General features: G+C 37.6%; 1 long non-coding RNA gene across 1 annotated transcript in view; it reads left to right on the forward strand.

The window, feature by feature from the left end:
* LOC121512560 overlaps positions 1 to 18438 on the forward strand; it is a 150831-nt gene that overhangs the window by 117608 nt on the left and 14785 nt on the right. The window contains exon 5 of the long non-coding RNA XR_005992121.1: positions 1937 to 2005. This is a non-coding gene — a long non-coding RNA (uncharacterized LOC121512560). The remainder of the gene's footprint in view (positions 1 to 1936; positions 2006 to 18438) is intronic.

The following is an 18438-nucleotide window of genomic DNA, read 5'->3' on the forward strand; positions in this document are numbered from 1 at the left end:
TATAGTTGACTGCTAAGGAGAGAATGTTCCCAGCACCTTTGGAATAGCGTGAATGCTTCTTTTCAACCCATCACAGAGAGACGCAGGAGGTCTTTTTCACTTCTGCAGGTGGCTGTGAATGCTAATGCCACACCTTCTGGAGCAGCATGTCTGTATCCAAAGCCAGGTTCTTTTCCAAAAATCTCATCCCAGGTGATTCTGTTTGTACAACCTAGCATAAACACTTTACCCATTTGTTTCACTCAAATTGTAATGGTGCTTGACTCGCTCCGGGTGCCAGCAGGTTTCAGTTCATATCTCAGCGGTAAAGCAGGAGACAGGTCGGCGTGAGGTCCTGCTGAGAGGCGTTGCTAGATAAAGTACGCCACAGGTAAAAACATGCATAGCCACTCACCATTACATCACTCCCCATGCTGTCCCTGAGATGGCGCTCTTAATTAGAAGGGCTTGGATCTTGCCGTCTGAACTCAGGTTTTACTGCTCTGCATTAGCATTTCATATAATGCAGTCCAAGTGCCAAGCTTCGCTAAAACATAGCAGGGAAGTACAGTATATTATGAAAATCTGCTGTAATTGACACTAGTTTGGAGATTCTCTATGGCTTCATTTTCGACTCCTGCTCTCTTGTCTCTGTGTTGTCTTTGGCGATTAGCCTGTTCCTCACCTGTACTTCCTCCCCAGACAATGGGCCGTTCTGCTCATACAGATGATGAGGTGCGGTATCAAAGCCAAATGAGATAGCTGCCAATTAGAGAGGGCTTCCAGGTGCATTTCAATGCAAACGCACACCACTAACTGCACCCTGTGGTGTCTCCATTCAAAGGCACTTTACAATAGGGAGACTTCAACGGAAACATATGAAAGTATTTCAATTACCAGACTTCTTTTCAATACTTAGCACAGGGAGGGGGTTCTGAACTTTGTAATGATGTCTTACTAAATGTTCTAAGTGAGAAGTTAAATGGGACTTACCGCTGGTACAGTTAGTTAAACATATTCCTTTTCTCTTTAACGATGGAAGTTAACTTTAAAAAATCAAATAATCCATGGTTCTGTGATCTGGAAGGACTCCAGTTCAAATGCTGAGACACGGTGTGAAGCCGCGCTGTTATTTAGACATCCCCCACACTCCCCAGGGGACACATTGGACTTTTATATGGTTTCTACAATAGCTGTAGCACAAAAGCCTCAGATAAATCCAGTCTTATTTTACTCAATGTATGGCAGAGATAGAAAGAAATATCTTTAAATTTGCACTGATTCACTTTTACTGGCTGCATAATGCCCAAATGATAGAAAAAAACAACAATTTCTGCCCAAAAGAAGAAAAATCAATGTATATTTATCACATGCAGATGCAGCACATTATCATTTAGAGCAAAAGAAACAGACCAGGCTCTTTCCTCTTTAAACACCTTTTACCCAAAACAGGTCATGTCAGAGTAAAAAGCCCTTCCTATGATTTTAAGAGCGTTTCCTGAATTTGCAAGTACACAGTGGTGCACCAAAGTGGCCTTTGAATCAAAATTTGCAGTTATTATTCAAATTAAATCAAGCCGGGGCAGACGGGAAGAGCAGTCAGAAGAAGAAGAAGAAACTTGCTGCTGTAAATCTTGAAGCTCTACCTCTGTGATTGCTTAGGCCACCATGGAATAAAGATTAGAAGAAAATCACTAATCACAGCGGATGTCATTAGCATACTAGCAATAACGGGATGCAAAAGGGGGAAAAAGAGGAATTGCCTTATAGTGCTGGTTAAAGTAGGAATCAATGGCATGTATTGGATGCACACAGCTGCTTGACAAACAGATATATTCACTGGCAAACATGGGTGAAGGAAGTGTCTAATAATGATGTTTTTTTCAATGTTTTTGTCTGAGTCACTCGCTGAGGCACTTGATGCTAATATCACATTCCCCCTCTCTCTTTTGATCAGCTTTTGCAGCTGGGCTGCCCTGCCTCACTTGGATGCATCAACAAAGCTTGAAGTGGCCACTCTAATCTGGTTAAGTATCGCCTGGTTGGGGAGAAATTAGCCGGATTCTTTTAACTTTTCAAACAAACATAATGCAGTCAAACTTGCTGGATGGGAATCAATTAGAAGAACTGAAAATAGGTTTGGGGGGAGGAGAGGAGGAGGGGGAGAGATATCATTTCATTTCTGGAAGTCATCTAATACATCTATTCAACAGCATATGCCTGTAGTGTCACATGGAAGCCGTATTTCAGTCCGGTGAAATGAATGAAGCTGAGGAGGATCCGCAGAAACATCGCCGGAATATGTTGCACAAATCTTTTTGGCCCTGTGGGGATATTACCGTCATCAGCAATACATATTCTCACTGAAATCCATAGGATACTGTAAGGAATAATGGGATAATTTTAGAATAATAGATTAATTTCTCACTCTGCTTGGTTGGATTCACAAACCTCAATGGCTGTCTGGTAGCACTGGTGTATTAGCTTAGAAGAGAAACAGAAATACTTTACTATGCTCCTATGTGCGATATAGCTGTAAGAAATATAAAGATATAAATAAAAATATGAATTGAATAAGGAAGATAAATCTGGAAAAAAAAAAAAACTACAAAAAGTAAAGAGAATTGAGGCAAAACTTGCGTTAAAAAGGAAAATTAGGCAAATTGATTCCCATCAAGCTTATAATAGTTTTGGATTTTTCATTAGTTTCTATTTCTATTTTTGTTTTCACTTTCTGTGTTCAATTTCAGTTTAGTTTTTATTAGTTTTGACTGCTGGTTTGTTAGTTTAGTTTTTAGTTTGCAAAAAATGCTTGGTTTTAGTCAATTTTTTTTATTAGTGTTAGTGTTAATTTTATTTTTTTACGTACAGATGTCGGGACTGAGTGAGTGTAATTCAATTTTTAAACATATTAAATCAGGCTACTCTTTACTTATCATTTTATTTACTTAATGATGATGTTTGAATACCACTCCAGACATAAAAATACCACTTTGGGAAGTCCTAACCAATAAGATCAGGCAATTTTACACTCCCAGACTTGGGTGTCGGTGCCAGTCAGTATGGTTGTGTCAAAGACTAAAACTAAGGATATTTTGTCTCCATTTTTAATTTATTTTAGTTCGTTTTGTAAGCGCACTGTACAGTTTTAGTTAGTTTTTCATTTTTGTTGGTGAAGCTTAGTTTTTATTTGGTTTCAGTTGACTAAATTGATTTTTGAATTTTAGTTGCAGTTATTTAGTTAGTTTTAATTAACTACGACAACCTTGGTAAGAAGGACCTGATAAGTTTAAAGCTCAGCCTTATCTTTGAACAGTGTATTTTATTTTACTTTATTTATTTATTTAGTTTTTACCAAAAAGTTATGCCTGCATAAAGCCAATTATGAACTAAATTTCCCTTAAAGATCTTCACGTCTTGGAAGATTTCATCAAAAATTATTGCAGATCTCAAGACATAAAAAAAAAAAAAACCAAATCCCTCAAATTTAAAGACGTTACCAAAACAATTCTGTGAATTTTTTTTTCTACATTCGTATAAATCTTATAAAAAGTCAAAAGATTTAAATACAGTTTTATTTAAAAGCAAATTCCCTAACATTTTAAAGCAAATTTCCCCCCAAATTTTTAATAAAATACCCCCCCCCAAAAAAAAAAAATTTACAAATATTTTACCCAAACATAAAATCAAACTCTCCATAATACGTAGGGTTTTTGCCCCCTTGTTAAATCATCATTTAGAAACTGCATTTTGTATTTACATGGGTTGTCTTTGTGAGATAATCAAATTTGTTTGATGATCAGAAACATTTAAGAGTGATAAGTATGTGCTACTTTCATCTCAGCCAGGATTTCATACATGTTCTTTGTTCCTTGTTCGATAAAATCTGCTGCAACTGTAATACAACCCATGGCAGCTTATTATTAAAGGACAGCAGGCCAAGGATATGGTCGATCATGTCTGTTTTGATTCTGAAGTCATGTTTGATCACGCAAGATTCAGTGACATCCCACGTTTGGGGAATCGGCAGGTTGGTAGGTGTGTGGTCTCTAGTGGTCTGACAGTCTGGCCAAGTTATTTAGTGGTTATGCTCAGAGGATTTTAAGAATAAGCGTTTCAGATGTTTGAAATGGTATAAATGTGTGTGGTGTCTCGTGTTTGCCCAAAAGACAAGAAAACAGTCACATGAGCTGGGTGATATGGCCTAAAACAGATATCCCGATATATTTTTGCTATATCCCGATACATGATATACACTACATTGCCGAAAGTATTCGCTCACCTGCCTTGACTTGCATATGAACTTAAGTGAAATCCCATTCTTAATCCATAGGGTTTAATATGACATCAGTCCACCCTTTGCAGCTATAACAGCTTCAACTCTTCTGGGAAGGCTTTCCACAAGGTTTAGGAGTGTGTTTATGGTCATTTTTGACCCTTCTTCCAGATGCATTTGTGAGGTCACACACTGATGTTGGACGAGAAGGCCTGGCTCTCAGTCTCCACTCTAAATCATCCCAAAGGTGTTCTGTTAGATTGAGGTCAGGACTCTGTGTAGGCCAGTCAAGTTCATCCACACCAAACTCTCTCAACCATTTCTTTATGGACCTTGCTTTGTGCACTGGTGCACAGTCACGTTGAACCAGGAAGGGGCCATCCCCAAACTGTTCCCACAAAGTTGGGAGCATGGAATTGTCCAAAATCTCTTGGTATGCTGAAGCATTCAGAGTTCCTTTCACTGGAACTAAGGGTCAAAGCCCAGCTCCTGAAAAACCAGCCCACACCATAATCCCCCCTCCACTAAACTTTACACTTGGCACAATGCAGTCAGACAAGTACTGTTCTCATGGCAACCGCCAAACCCAGACTCCATCAGATTGCCAGATGGAGAGGCGCAATTTGTCACTCCAGAGAATGTATCTCCACTGCTCTTGTGTCCAGTGGCAGTGTGCTTTACACCACTGCATCTGACGCTTTGCACTTGGTGATGTATGGCTTGGATGCAGCTGCTCGGCCATGAAAATCCATTCCATGAAGCTCTCTACACACTGTTCTTGAGTTAATCTGAAGGCCACATGAAGTTTGGAGGTCTATAGCGATTGACTCTGCAGAAAGTTGCCAACCTCTGCGCACTATGCACCTCGGCATCCGCTGACCCCGCTCCATCATTTTCTGTGGCCTACCACTTTGTGGCTGAGTTGCTGTTGTTCCCAGTCGCTTCCACTTTGTTATAATACCACTGACAGTTGACTGTGGAATATTTAGGAGCGAGGAAATTTCACGACTGGACTTGTTGCACAGGTGGCATCCTATCACAGTACCACACTGGAATTCACTGAGCTCCTAAGAGCGACCCATTCTTTCACAAACAGTCTGCATGCCTAGGTGCTTGATTTTATACACCTGTGGCCATGGAAGTGATTGGAACACCTGATTTCAATTATTTGTATGGGTGAGTGAATACTTTTGTCAATATAGTGTATATCGCAGTATTTTGAAATGGCCTCTTAGCAGCTATACAATATTTAACTCAGTGCCAAATGACACTAGTTTGGTGATAAAAATAGACTGTTCTGTTGGATTTTTTAAAAATTGTATGCAGAAAGGGTAAAAATCAATATAAAGTCAAATTTAGCAGTTTTATTTTGAAAAGGACTTCATTCAGTCTTTTACTAATAAATCAAAAATGCATAAATCATGAAATACTCTGTCTTCTACAGTGTATGGAAAGTCCTGAAATGTTTTTGTGTAATGTTTACCATTGCTGATTTTAAAATGATTATTCCCCTCATTAAGAGTGAAACAAAACTACACAAAACTCACCAATCCTGCATGCAGCCAAAGGCCAAAACCCTGCAGTCTAGTCCCCCATTCAGGCTCACAGCTGTGGTTATATTAGTTAGTTATCTGTGCTGATGAACGCTGGACCAGTTTCTGAAAAGTTCATGACATGAGAGCGTCTTTAGACCTTATTTAATAAACCCTCCTGTGTTTTGAACTTTTAGACTGGTTTTAGACTAGTTGTGAAGAAGTGTAACCCAAATTTTCCGCTGCTGGGCCATCTTCTCTCTGACATGTACGACTCTGGTGGGGAGTTTTCAGCAAAATGTTTGCGCCCAGGCAAATCACATACTCTGGGTGGAGTGGCTCTATGAGATTTTTAAATCCTGGCTTTTCAGCAACACTGGGCTCATGTTTTGAGCGACGTGTTATGTTACTGCTGCTGTTATCTCTGAGTCATCTTTCGGCGTACTTTAATGAATACTGTGTAAGTTTGACCTCTACCAACTAAAAGTTGAAAGACTGCTGGATGACAGACCCAGTACTGTTTCTTGTTGTCCGTCTCTGAGTGCAGCTAACTCTTCGCTAACCCGCCATGCTGCTCTGTTTACCTTCCTCTCCGCTAATACCGAAACACGCATGTGCGGAGGAGTTTTCTGGATGGGCGGGGGAGAAAGAGAGCGCTCTCTGCTGTGAGACAGGGACAATGGGAGAAGCAAAACTCCTGTGAGAATTTCAAGCTGATGGCACAAAACAAAATTTATACCCGATGTTCACGATATAGTCATTTTATACATTGTGTGTGGCAAAAGCTGCGATACATCGAGTGTACTTGATATGTTGCCCAGCCCTACACACTCCCTACAGGAACCTGTCAGTCCTCAGAGTGGACATAATGCCCTTGATAAACAGAAATTGTGATTTAGTTGCTCAGCAACATTTTAGTATAGAAAGCCTGCTTATACATTTATAGAATCAGGATCCAGGATCATTTCAGTTTCAAGTATCGTTTGAGTATTGAGTACCTTGATGCTAATCTTGGTATTAGTATCAGAGTGTACATTTTGGGTTTCTGGCAATACTACTGCACTTCAGATGATACATGATATGATATATGATGCAATACATGTCACAATACATGATGTGGTTCATTTTATGATACATTATACAGAACATTAAATAATGCATAAATACAATACGTGCTATGATGCATGATAAGATACACAATACAAAACACTTTTAATCCCCTTTAGGAAATTTTTCTTGGACTCAATGTGCTGCAGACATTTATCAGCCTCCACAGTAGTTCTGATGAATTTAAAAAAAAAAAAAAAAAAACAATAAAAGTAACAACATCTTTGTTGTGTATCTGTAGTGAAGAAAAAACAATTTATACTCCCGTCAAAGATTAGATTAATTACCACAAAAATAGTGAAAGACATAGTTAATTTGATACTTTTTTGTGATAAACATCTCTTTTCAAAAGATAAGATTAAAAAAAGTGACTTCTTTTATGATGCTCCTGCCTAACAGATGGTTTCGAGGGGGTAAAAGAATATGATCACAATACTAACATTTTTGTTGTATTGAACATTTTCTCCCATTGGATCTTTAGGGCAGATTGTCTCCATTTTTCAAAGTGTCTAAAGCTTTTGTTTGAGGGAGATCTGTTAAATCTGTCTTGCTGCTAATAAACTGCCATTATTCCTTCCAACAAGCCTGCGCTCATTAATAATGCTTCTGTCAGGTGCTCATTCTCCTCGGTGAAAATAGAAAATATCATTAATTACAGTTTCTGTCACCCTCTGACAGCTCCAGCAATTGTTCCAGTCCCTGAGTTCTGTTTCATTGTGTGCGTACCTAGTGACCACCTATTCTTTACTGTCTCAATGGGGATGTCCAGCATGTGAGAGGCACAAAGGCCCTGGGAGATCTCAGCACACATTGCAAAGCTTCTGTCCCAGCAACACATTAGTCATCCAGGGAGCGATTGAGTCTGGTGCTAGACTCAAAATGCAGATCTATCTCACTCGCTCAAGCAGGGGGAGAGAATCTGTCAAGATGGAGTCAGTTTACTTTTCGTTGTGGATTTGTTGCTTTTTCGCTATTTAGAGAGATATCCTCAGAGAAACATGGAGGGATTTTTCTTATTCAATTCATCAGCGGGAAGAGGCAGGGGTAAAAAAAAACAACAAAAAAAAACAATTGTTAAAATTGCTGCTGCTGAATGTGGGAGTAAATTCTTGTATGAATACACAAAGATGTTGCCACACGTGTGATGCTTACAAATGAATAAAGTGAAAACAGTTGCAGGACAGGAGCTTAACTCTCCCAACATATACCCTCAGAGCATTAACAGAGAGACGAGCTCTAATTGTTTAGTTTTACATTATGTACACTACAGAGGAATACAATCACACACCAACCGTTCCCCGGAGTGTCACACAAATAAGTGACGGCGTACTTCTGTGAGTTTCTCTTATTCATAATGGTGACTTTATAGCGCTGCTGCCACACATTAGTCACCAAATCAGATCTATTAAACGCTATCAATCTGCTGTCATGATGTTGTGCAGCGCTGGAATAAAGCAAGCCTTCATGCAGAGCTCATTCTCTGTTTGTGCATTTTTTTTTCCAAGGCTGCTGGAGAAAAATGAGCAACTGTTTATGCTCCTCAGATTGTTTTGCAAAAATGAATTAGAAAATACACATGCTCTTGTCAGTAATTTATGTGCACCTTTATGAGATTTTGTTTAGACATGTGATATTGTTGCCGCAGCAAAATCAGAAAGTGAAATTGAGTCCCTGCATACTGAATAAAGGAGGTAATACTGAAAAATAAAAATTATGAAACAGAATGATGCAACATGGAATAATAAGCAAAAGTTTTAGACTCAAGTAAAGGTCTCTGCATTTTTTGTGGCTTAAATGTATTGCTATGAATGGATTAGGTGATGCATTGGTAAATGACATGGTTAATTGTGACATAAAATAACACTTTTTGTGGTCTATACGGGGGAAAAAAATCAACTTTTACTAAAATGAGGTGCTGTACTTTACTAAAATTCTATTCAATTTTTTTTCTAAATTCACTAAATTCCACAGAATATTGGCAAGAGATCATGAAATGATCCAGATTTATGCAAATATATCTAGAGAATCTATATCTTTACATTTTAAGTGTCTTAATCTGTCTTTATATAAATTTATTTTAATATAATCCTTCATTAACTTTCTTGTTGTGTGAGAACTGGGAGCAGCTGTGGCTTGCTTGTGTTAGATTCTCCAGTACAGACAGCTTTAGTTACAATTAGAGCTGTTAAGATTAATCACATTAATTGTGATTAACCACAATCTACAATTCTAATGTGATTAATCACATGCTTTATTGTCCCTTTGGTCAAACCACTGAAGCATCTCCCTCATGTAAAAAAAAATCAACCCTTCTCCTAAATGTCTCATTTCACTTTAAAAACTCACAGATAGCTCAGTGGACAAGTCAAAAGTCTTTTGTGTCTCATGATGTCAATTTTTTTTACCTTTTTACTGTCCCCTTATTTCCTTTTCAGTACATAACAAGTTCTTTTTTTTCCATGGTTAGATTTATACCACACTCTTCAAATTATCTATTAAAGCAGGTCTGTATCCTAACAGGAAGCCAATTACCTTTAGAATAAGACCGTAGAAAAATCCCAAATCACATGATAACAATTTTAAATGCAAAATAGTGGAATTTTCAAATGCGATGAATAGGGTGTGATTAATCATGATTAACTTCAGAAATCCTGCGATTAATCACAATTAAAATGTTGATCTTTTGATAGCCCTAGTTTAAATGTTTCAAAAATGTCAACTTTTATGGCATTTTTTCACCCATGCTAATAATGCCTCATGTCCTCCAGTGGCTCAGATGGTTAAGCAACTGAATGACAGTCATGAGGTCTCTGGTTCGAAGCCAGGTATTGCCTGTAGTTCTGCACATGCTGACTACGCCTTTGCAGGTGTATGCTATCAGTAAAATTTGACACCTCTCAGAGACATAAAGACTAGCCCTCCGAACCAACCCGCTTGTTGCTTGTGGGTGGTGCTAAAGGCTTATAAATATTCTAGCCCAGCTTTCACATGGCAGATGTTCGAGTTAAGGCAGCAGCTGAAGCCTCTGCAGAGATGGTAGCAGGCTGTGCTAGGAAAGTGATCATCAACTGGCTACCTGGGGGCCACTTCAGGCCCCCCACACCTTCTCATTTGGCCCCCAGAAGGTTTATAAATTCAGAAGTTCAGAGAAAAAAATATGCTGTGGTATTTGGTGTATATTTTGACTTTTAATCCATGCAGCTATTGAAACAACTCCAAAACTACTGATATTGATGTTTTTTTTTATTAGCAGTGACTTAACATTTTACTGAAATCCCTGTCAGCCAATAATAAGCAACTATTTTGCATGATACACTCATACCAAGAGGGAATTTTTGTTCTTGCTTGACAATCAAAATAAAAAGCTCAGTTTCTTGCATGTGTTTTTTCACCAATCACAACACAGCATATTGGCATCAAACCTAGCAATGGCCAACATGACAGTCCCAGAAATACGTAGCCAACACATCTCAATCACCACCTCATGCCTCATTGTAGAACAGGCAATATGGCTGAGCTCACTGCTAGAAAATAATAAATGTATATTTGGAGGAAAATACAAATATTTAATCATAAATATGTTGATTAGACTAAAATGTTTATTTATTTTAGTTTATTTGAAAGTCTGGCCCCCAAAGTGTTTGTCAAGGAAAAAGCTGCCCCTTGTACAAATGTAGTCGACAACCGCTGTACTAGGAGCTCGCCAGCTCTCACATTGCAACTTCTTGAAATTGCCACTTTCTAGTTCTATTTGTCCTTGTGCTGCTCTTTGCAGAATGGCCTAATGGTGCAATATTATAAAATTAAGAGAGATTGAGTAAACTTTGTGAAAGTCATATTAAAACTGTCTTAATCATCCTGATAACCTTACCAGAATAAATCATTTCCACTTAGTTAAACAACTGCAGAAGACAAAATTTCACTGAAGTCCAAAAAAAACAGTTTATTTATGAGGGACAGAGTCAGTGTGTTCATCTGTCTGTCAAAGTGTGTGTCACAGTGAGCAGAGAGTGTTTGTTTGTTGATTGATCACGAATCGTGTTAATTCTCCAATAATACATTCATTAATCAAGTGTTCATGGCTGTCATGAGAGTGATGCCTCAAAAAACAGAGACATCTGTCCCTCTGGAAAGGTTTAGAGATCTGACAGTAGGAGACCTTCAGCACCATAGACAGTCTGTTCATTAGAGTTATTAGATTCATCTTGGATCATTTGTCCAAAAGTAAACCAATAAGTCTTGGTTAAGTTTATGTGTTTGAAATAATTTATGTCCATTACGTTTGTCATATTTCTTACAGAAACAGCAGTCTGATGAGAGGAAGAAAAAAAAAACACTGTTTCTGAAGTTTTTACTCTTTACTCTGTAAACAAACTGGAGTTCATTTCAGTGGTGAAATCACCCTAAATGTGATTCGGGGTGGGGGGGTGGGGTTAGGCCCTCAGCAGACTCTGGTGCAAAGCTCCCCAACGCTGCACCCCTCCAACCACCAGCACCCAAACATGCTTACTTTCATACAAAATTATCTTAAAATAACTGAAACATGTATTATTTCAATAATAATGTATTTCCAATCTGTATTTTCCCTGTGATAGTTGTATATGACAAAACCAGTTCTTGGTTACAATTAAGTAATCATCGAGGATAACATACCAAAGACCTGTGTCTTTCATGTGTGCTTGAACCAGTGATGATGGTGTTTCATAATCCATGGTATACCAGTACTGTACTGTTGCCACCCACCCTGACGTATTTCATAAAAATACAAAACCACATTAAAAGCTCATAGGTGAAAAATAACAGTGATACATATCTCTCTGTTTGATGAGGTTATCTGTCTTAAGATATGTCACTGAGCATTTCTAAAACACTGTATATGGTTCACTCCTACATGTATTCTGCAGACAGGGTACAACAAAGGAGGCCTAAAGGTTGGTGTGAAGAAATGAAATGAAGTGGTAATAAATAACAGAGGGCTCAATTAGTCACTCAAAGAGAGAAGTAGCCATTCTTCAAAGGAAAAAAAATCTGTTTTTCATTATTCATTTTCTGTCCAGGAGAAGCCCAAATAATTCTTTTGATATTCTGCGGCTGTGATAAAACCGTATTAATGGATAGGCTGTCGAGATTCCATACTGTGTCTTAAGTTATTGCTGAAACCTTCTTCTCCATATTCTGTCAAACACTGGATTATATGACACAATAACGCAGGCTTTGGTTTAAGTTCCCCATGATGGATACATTTTGTCGGACACAGAACCAGACCCCATACATGGATGTAATTAAACAAGGCCAAGTGATAGCAATAATGTATCATCCACCAGAGCTGGGGTCCTCGCTTCCTGTGAACCAGAGTTACCACAGACAAATTACTTGCAGCAGTCGCCAGCGTCGCTTTTAACTTTGCAAGGAGCAGACACAGGGAGGGAGTGACTCCCTATCGGTGGTGGCCCGGCCAAGACAAATGGACAGTCATAATCCCCCCACTGCTGGAGAATGTGCTTTATTAGAATACCATACAGTGGATGTCAAATATATTTTTTCTTGCAGCACAGTTCAGTTTCCAGCTCGTTCCTCACCCGCACACAAGTCAGACTTGACAGTTTTTAGGAGCAGCTTAGCCATCTTGGAGCTACTTGCCGTCAAAGATAGATAAGTTGTCTGTCAAAAAGAAGAGTCTGAGATATTTTATTTCTGCCCAGTCGTGCCCCCTCTTAGAGAAGAGTGCAGATATAAGTAGAGTACAGCATTGTGTGTCGTTAAGTTGGACAAAATTCAGAAAGAGTTTAGCTGAGGAGAAAAGTTAACATCCCAACAGAGAAGGTGTGAATGCTGATGTGAGGAGTTTTTAAACTGAAGCAAACTGAAACAAAAAGTGACGCTTCTTTATGGCCTGCAAAAGTAAACAAAGTCATCACCGACAAGACTAGCTTTTTTATTTATTTAGTCATTCATTTATTTTTTGTGTTTTAAGTTTTATGCCTGCAGCTTCTGCCACAGGGAAGTTGTCATGTGAAATGAATTACAGCATACTTGAGGAAACACCTTTTTTTAATTTCCCAAAGCAAATATTAACAAAGAGAGACACTTGGTTAATTGTTATATAGCACAGTGGTTCCCAAAGTGGGGGTCCAGACCCCCAGGGACACAGAAAGGGGCCAAGGCATGCCATCCAAAAACTGAGAAATTTAAAATAATTAAAAGTGCTACATTTTACCAAATTTTTCAAACAGATATTCTCAAAATATTTAAAATAAAACTAAAGTTATTAAGTGAGAATTGTGCTTAAATTTAAGTAATGTGTACAAAAAACTCACTAAAATGTAAATGTGCACACTATGCTTTGTGCATCATTGTATGCATCAACCACCTACCCACTCAAATTGATCCTAGCTTTCTCCCTCGTTCAGTGTGCAGCAGGCAGGTGTGTGACACTAATGTCATCACTCCGTGTCCATAAATAAACGATTTCCTGACCCCTTTGTGATTAAGAATCAAGATTATATAAAAGTAAGGATGTTCTCAGGCGTCTATTTCCCTACTGAGCTAAACGTACATTTAAATTGTGTTTAACCAACTAGTCTAAAGAGGAGAAAATACTTAGAAAGTCAAGTTCAAAGTCAAATTCATCACAGGGTTGTTGTGTCAGCAGTTTTGATGCAAGCCTGATATACTCTGTAGAGCATGGCTAACATTAGCACCTATCTTTGCCAGCCTATGTTATGTTGTGTTGTGTTGTGTTATGTTGTTTTTTTATGTTATGTTATGTTGTTGTTATATTTTGTTATGTTATGTTGTTATGTTATACTTTAATGTTATGTTATGGTATGTTTTTATATTTTGATGTTATGTTATGTTGTCGTGTTATATTTTGTTATGTTATGTTGTTATGTTATACTTTAATGTTATGGTATGGTATGTTATTACATTTTGATGTTATGTTATGTTGTTATGTTATATTTTGTTGTTATGTTATATTTTGATGTTATGTTATGGTTTGTTGTTATGTTATATTTTGATGTTATGTTACATGAATTTAACCGTTTAACAACATGCATCCCTAATTGAAACAAGCAAGGGTTCTTGTTTTTATAACCGTGTATCACAGAGGTTAATCAGATTTTGGGTTAGGTTTAAACTAACTAATTTTATTCTTTCTGGTTTATCAACAAAGCATACAACTCTGTCACAGTTAGGCTATACTTAAATACAACCCTCAAAGCCTACCCTGTCATATAATATAACATATGAAGAAGCTACTTGTATAAAGCTACAGCTGTATGAACTCTGTTTATATTACATGTTTCAAAATACATATTATGAACACTAAAACTGATTTAGATTAAAAATATATTTTTGTGCATTTAATAAAAAGAGAAATAACATTGTTTTTTTAGTCAACAACTTAAAAATTTGCCTTAAAAACAGAATTTAAAAGAATTGTGGTATAATCAAGATTGTGATGAAGCCGTAAGAAAAACACACACACACACACACACACACACACACATATATATATATATATATATATATATTCTCTATCTGGCTCACCTCTATGTTAAGTTTTTCTCTTTGGTTTGTGACAGTGTTTTTCCACCACCCAGTAGAATATCTTGTATATATATTGTTAATAAATCACTTACAAAGTAAAAACAAAACAAAACAAAACACACAAAAAAACACTCAATTATTAGGTTCATTCAAGATATATTATCACTATATTTTCATCAACCTCATCCTACTTGTTATTCAGTTTTCTTTCTTTTTTCCCTTTGCCATTATTCTGGGCAGGTAAAAATACTTATGTGATTTTTAAAGGGGCTTATCATTACCATATTTGGTTTATAGGAGGTGTTTCCGAATGCAAATGTCTCAGATCTTGCACAAGCCAGCTGGCTAGAAACACACAGAATTTATCAGTGCTAATTACCTACTGATGTGTGTGGAGCTGGTGTGCTTATTTATGTTAGAATAATCCTTAAATGTTTGTGCTTCAACACATCCTAAATGTTAAACCTTAAGACAAAGTCTAGGGTGTTGTTGATAAAAATAGGCCCATGAGTAGTTCAAGTTTAAGTCCTTTTTTTGGTTTCTGTTCACAAATACTGTAGTATCTAGTTATGTGATACTCTCTTTTGGCTGTGCGTGCATGAAATAAAGACAAGGAAATATTTGGCTAGTACTGCATATCATTGTATGAATAAAACATGTTTGACTGCATGCAAAACTGTGTTTAGTACTTCTCCAGTTTTGGTTTGGTTTGGTTAGTAGGTCTATGACATGTTTTAATATTGAAAAGAGCAAAGCAGTTTTGCAGGTTTTGGAGAATGTGTTGTATCGGTGAAAGACCTCTTCAAGTTATCCCTTTTTCCTTGTCTTGAATGCATTTTATAAATATGTATTAAACTTTCAAAGTAAAAGAGACTACATACTTTGTTCTCCCACACATTTGACCACACTGACTTCCATTCACTCCCTCTTTGTGTCGCCCTGCAGCCTACATCCTCTGCATTGTCATTCATGTTAGCTCGACTCTTGAGGCTCTAAAACACATGGACTTTTATCTCATACGTGTAGGTCATTTCCTTGAATACAGTAAAGACCTGCGGTGCCAAGAAAATCGTTTATGACTTCTTATGTCCTCTCCAGTCCTCCAGGGGACCTGCCGTGTCAGGGGAATGTAGATGAGTCCTCCTCAGATGGCTTTTAGCTGCGTTTGATGGACCTGCAGAAGGTTTCTTGCACACCCAGACCCACAACAAGACATCCTGTCTTTGCACTGAAAAATTATCCTCTGATTGTAAGAGGTTCAGCCCTCATTTAAGCCATCATTTTTTAAGTTATTCCAGTTGCTCATAACCTTCATTTTACATTAAGATCTATCGGCCTCCGTTGAAAGACATTATTCATTTTCTTTTTTTAATGCTAAATTGGAAAGTTTGGGCAAGAGTTTACACACAAAGATTTATATTGTAATTACTTCAGCATAATTACGGGGGGAAACAGTAAATCAACACAACTTGAGGAATAAACATACAATCAGTTTTAGTGAAAAATGAGAAATCTGGCCTATAAAATGCTGCTTTAAGAATTTTTATCCACATTTTTCCTGAGAAGTGTATAAAATATTCACCAAGGCTCATTCTTTTTGTATAATGCCTGCTGATTGAGAATACAACAGACTGTTCATGTGATTACCTGGCTGTACTGAATGTCCTTGTGTCTCATATGAGCTTTCTTACCACTTACATTTACACACATATTTTATATATTATCATCCTTTGTATATAAAAATGCCTGTTATTCCTGATAACTGTGCAATTACAATGAAATCCACTGTGCAAATGTTCTTTTAATGTGGCCTGATCATGTTTTTTCGCCTCTATCACTTTTAATTAATGGGGTTTTGATACCCAGACCTGTTTGAATCACTGTCAGTGTGGCAGTTTTTCCTTATATAACACTTAGAGTGTGCCCTAAACCCTTCGAAGAGTCCAGTGCTGTAAGATTGGAGGGGCAGACCTGCCACTCTGTGACAGAGCTAACACACACACCTAATCACACACATTCACATTCACACCTAGAGGCGATCCTTCACTCACCCTGAGCTCTATGTCTCTGGACTGTGAGAAGAAACTGGGCCACCCGGAGGAAATACAAAAAAACACAGGGACAAACACGCCAACCCTTTAGCAGTAAAGTGACAGAGTCACTGAGACACCATGCTTCCCCTGCTGAAATCAGACCTAAGTGATTCTATTTCAGCAGCAGCGGCAGTGAGGCTCCATGCCTGTTCAGTGGAAATGGACTGAAAAGGAAACAGACACAAAAGGAAAAAGCTTTATCCAATCAATACTGCACAATTAGTCTTTTTTAAAGCAACAGCCAGGTAGAGACATGCTAAAAATGATAACCTCAATTCAAAAGCTGTGAGGAGTTGATGTTGTAACTTTTGAATCATACCTCAGAGACTTTCAGTGCCAGCTTTATTAGCAAATAACCCTTTGGAAGTTTTAAGTGAATATTAACTGTCTCCTAACATGTTTTATTTAAAATACCCCTTAAAGGACTCACACACACAAAGTAGGTATTTTTAGCCCTAATTTATCCTATTGTTTATTACCATTATCAAACATCCCTAAATGTAGCCTTATATTTATTAATTTGTTGTTATCTGTTGGCTAACCACTGAGGTCAGCCCTACATATGGGTTTGTATGTGTCCGCCTGCCTGAATGACTAACTGACCGGGTAACTAAGTAAATGAATATACTTTCAGAGCAGTACAGAGTTGACTTAGCGGAGGAGTAGCAACATCTAATGGTGGTTCATGGAGCATGGACTGCTGACGACATGCTCTGTTAACCTTCCAAAGCACATGGATTTGCCAAACTCCATGTCTGTCATCAGGCAAATCCATCTTGAAAAGCTCCAATCCACAACCTTGTTGCTGAACCAAACACTGTTTGGAGCAATCAGCGTCACTTAAGGACAAGGAGGCGTTAGCAATGGGCAGAGTTTAGTTGTATTCAAAGGCGTCTACAATGGCTTCTCCGCTGTAGCTTTAGCATAGCATCAGATTTACTAGATCTTGTCCACGTTTCTGTATTAAAAAGAAAATAAAAGCAACACCAATTTACAATGGTTGCTAGTGGAATGATTAGCTTGGGCATAGCCACAGTGGCAGTTTTGTCACAACTGGACAACATTTCTTTATTAAAACAAGGGCAAAGAGCAACACTGAAAGCTTTTATCCAATGACTGCTGCCACAGTAGTGATTGGATGTAGCTGTAGGAAAGCGGTAGTTTAATCGCAGCTCTACCACATTTCTATTTAAAAAAGAAGCATAGAGTCACACTGAAAGCTTGTCTTGGCAGAGAAGATGTTGCACATCTCCTGACTGGGCTTGGAATCAAATTTATTGACTGACAAACTCCGCCATTAATAATCTATGGCAGCAGTAGCTTGTCAGCTCAAGAGGTGCGCATGCATGGAACAAAAGTGACAGGTTCTTAATACTTTCTGAATGCACTGTATATCTCCCAACATGCTTTGTTTACCTTGCAAAATAACCCCCGAAGGTCACTTGGACTGAAGAAATTGGCTTCTTTAGCCTTAATTGAGCCTGATATGTTGATTTTCGTTGGAAAACATTCCTACTCAATGTTTTAAATGTGTTCATTTGTATTTTTCTAGCTTGACATGCTTAAGTTATACATCAATATAGCCTTGTTATTAATCATTTGGGACATTTATTTATCATGTTTATAACAATGTAAAATATCCCACAAAATTGCCTTAAACTCAAGTCTTTCAACCTTTATTTAACCTTATATCTTTTGTTATGTGGTAAAATATCCCTCATTATAACAGTAAATATTCTTATTTTAACCTTAAGTAAGAAAACATGTTTTTAAAGTTTCAAAGTACCCCTAAATATAACCTTGAATTAGATCGTTTTCACTTAATTTAGGCTTGCATGACCATGGAGTATTTTCTATATAAATTTTTCCAAGATGTTTTTTGTCATTAATATCTCTCATT

The sequence above is a fragment of the Cheilinus undulatus genome, linkage group 7, assembly GCF_018320785.1.
Source record: "Cheilinus undulatus linkage group 7, ASM1832078v1, whole genome shotgun sequence".
In the NCBI taxonomy this organism is placed as follows: domain Eukaryota; kingdom Metazoa; phylum Chordata; class Actinopteri; order Labriformes; family Labridae; genus Cheilinus; species Cheilinus undulatus.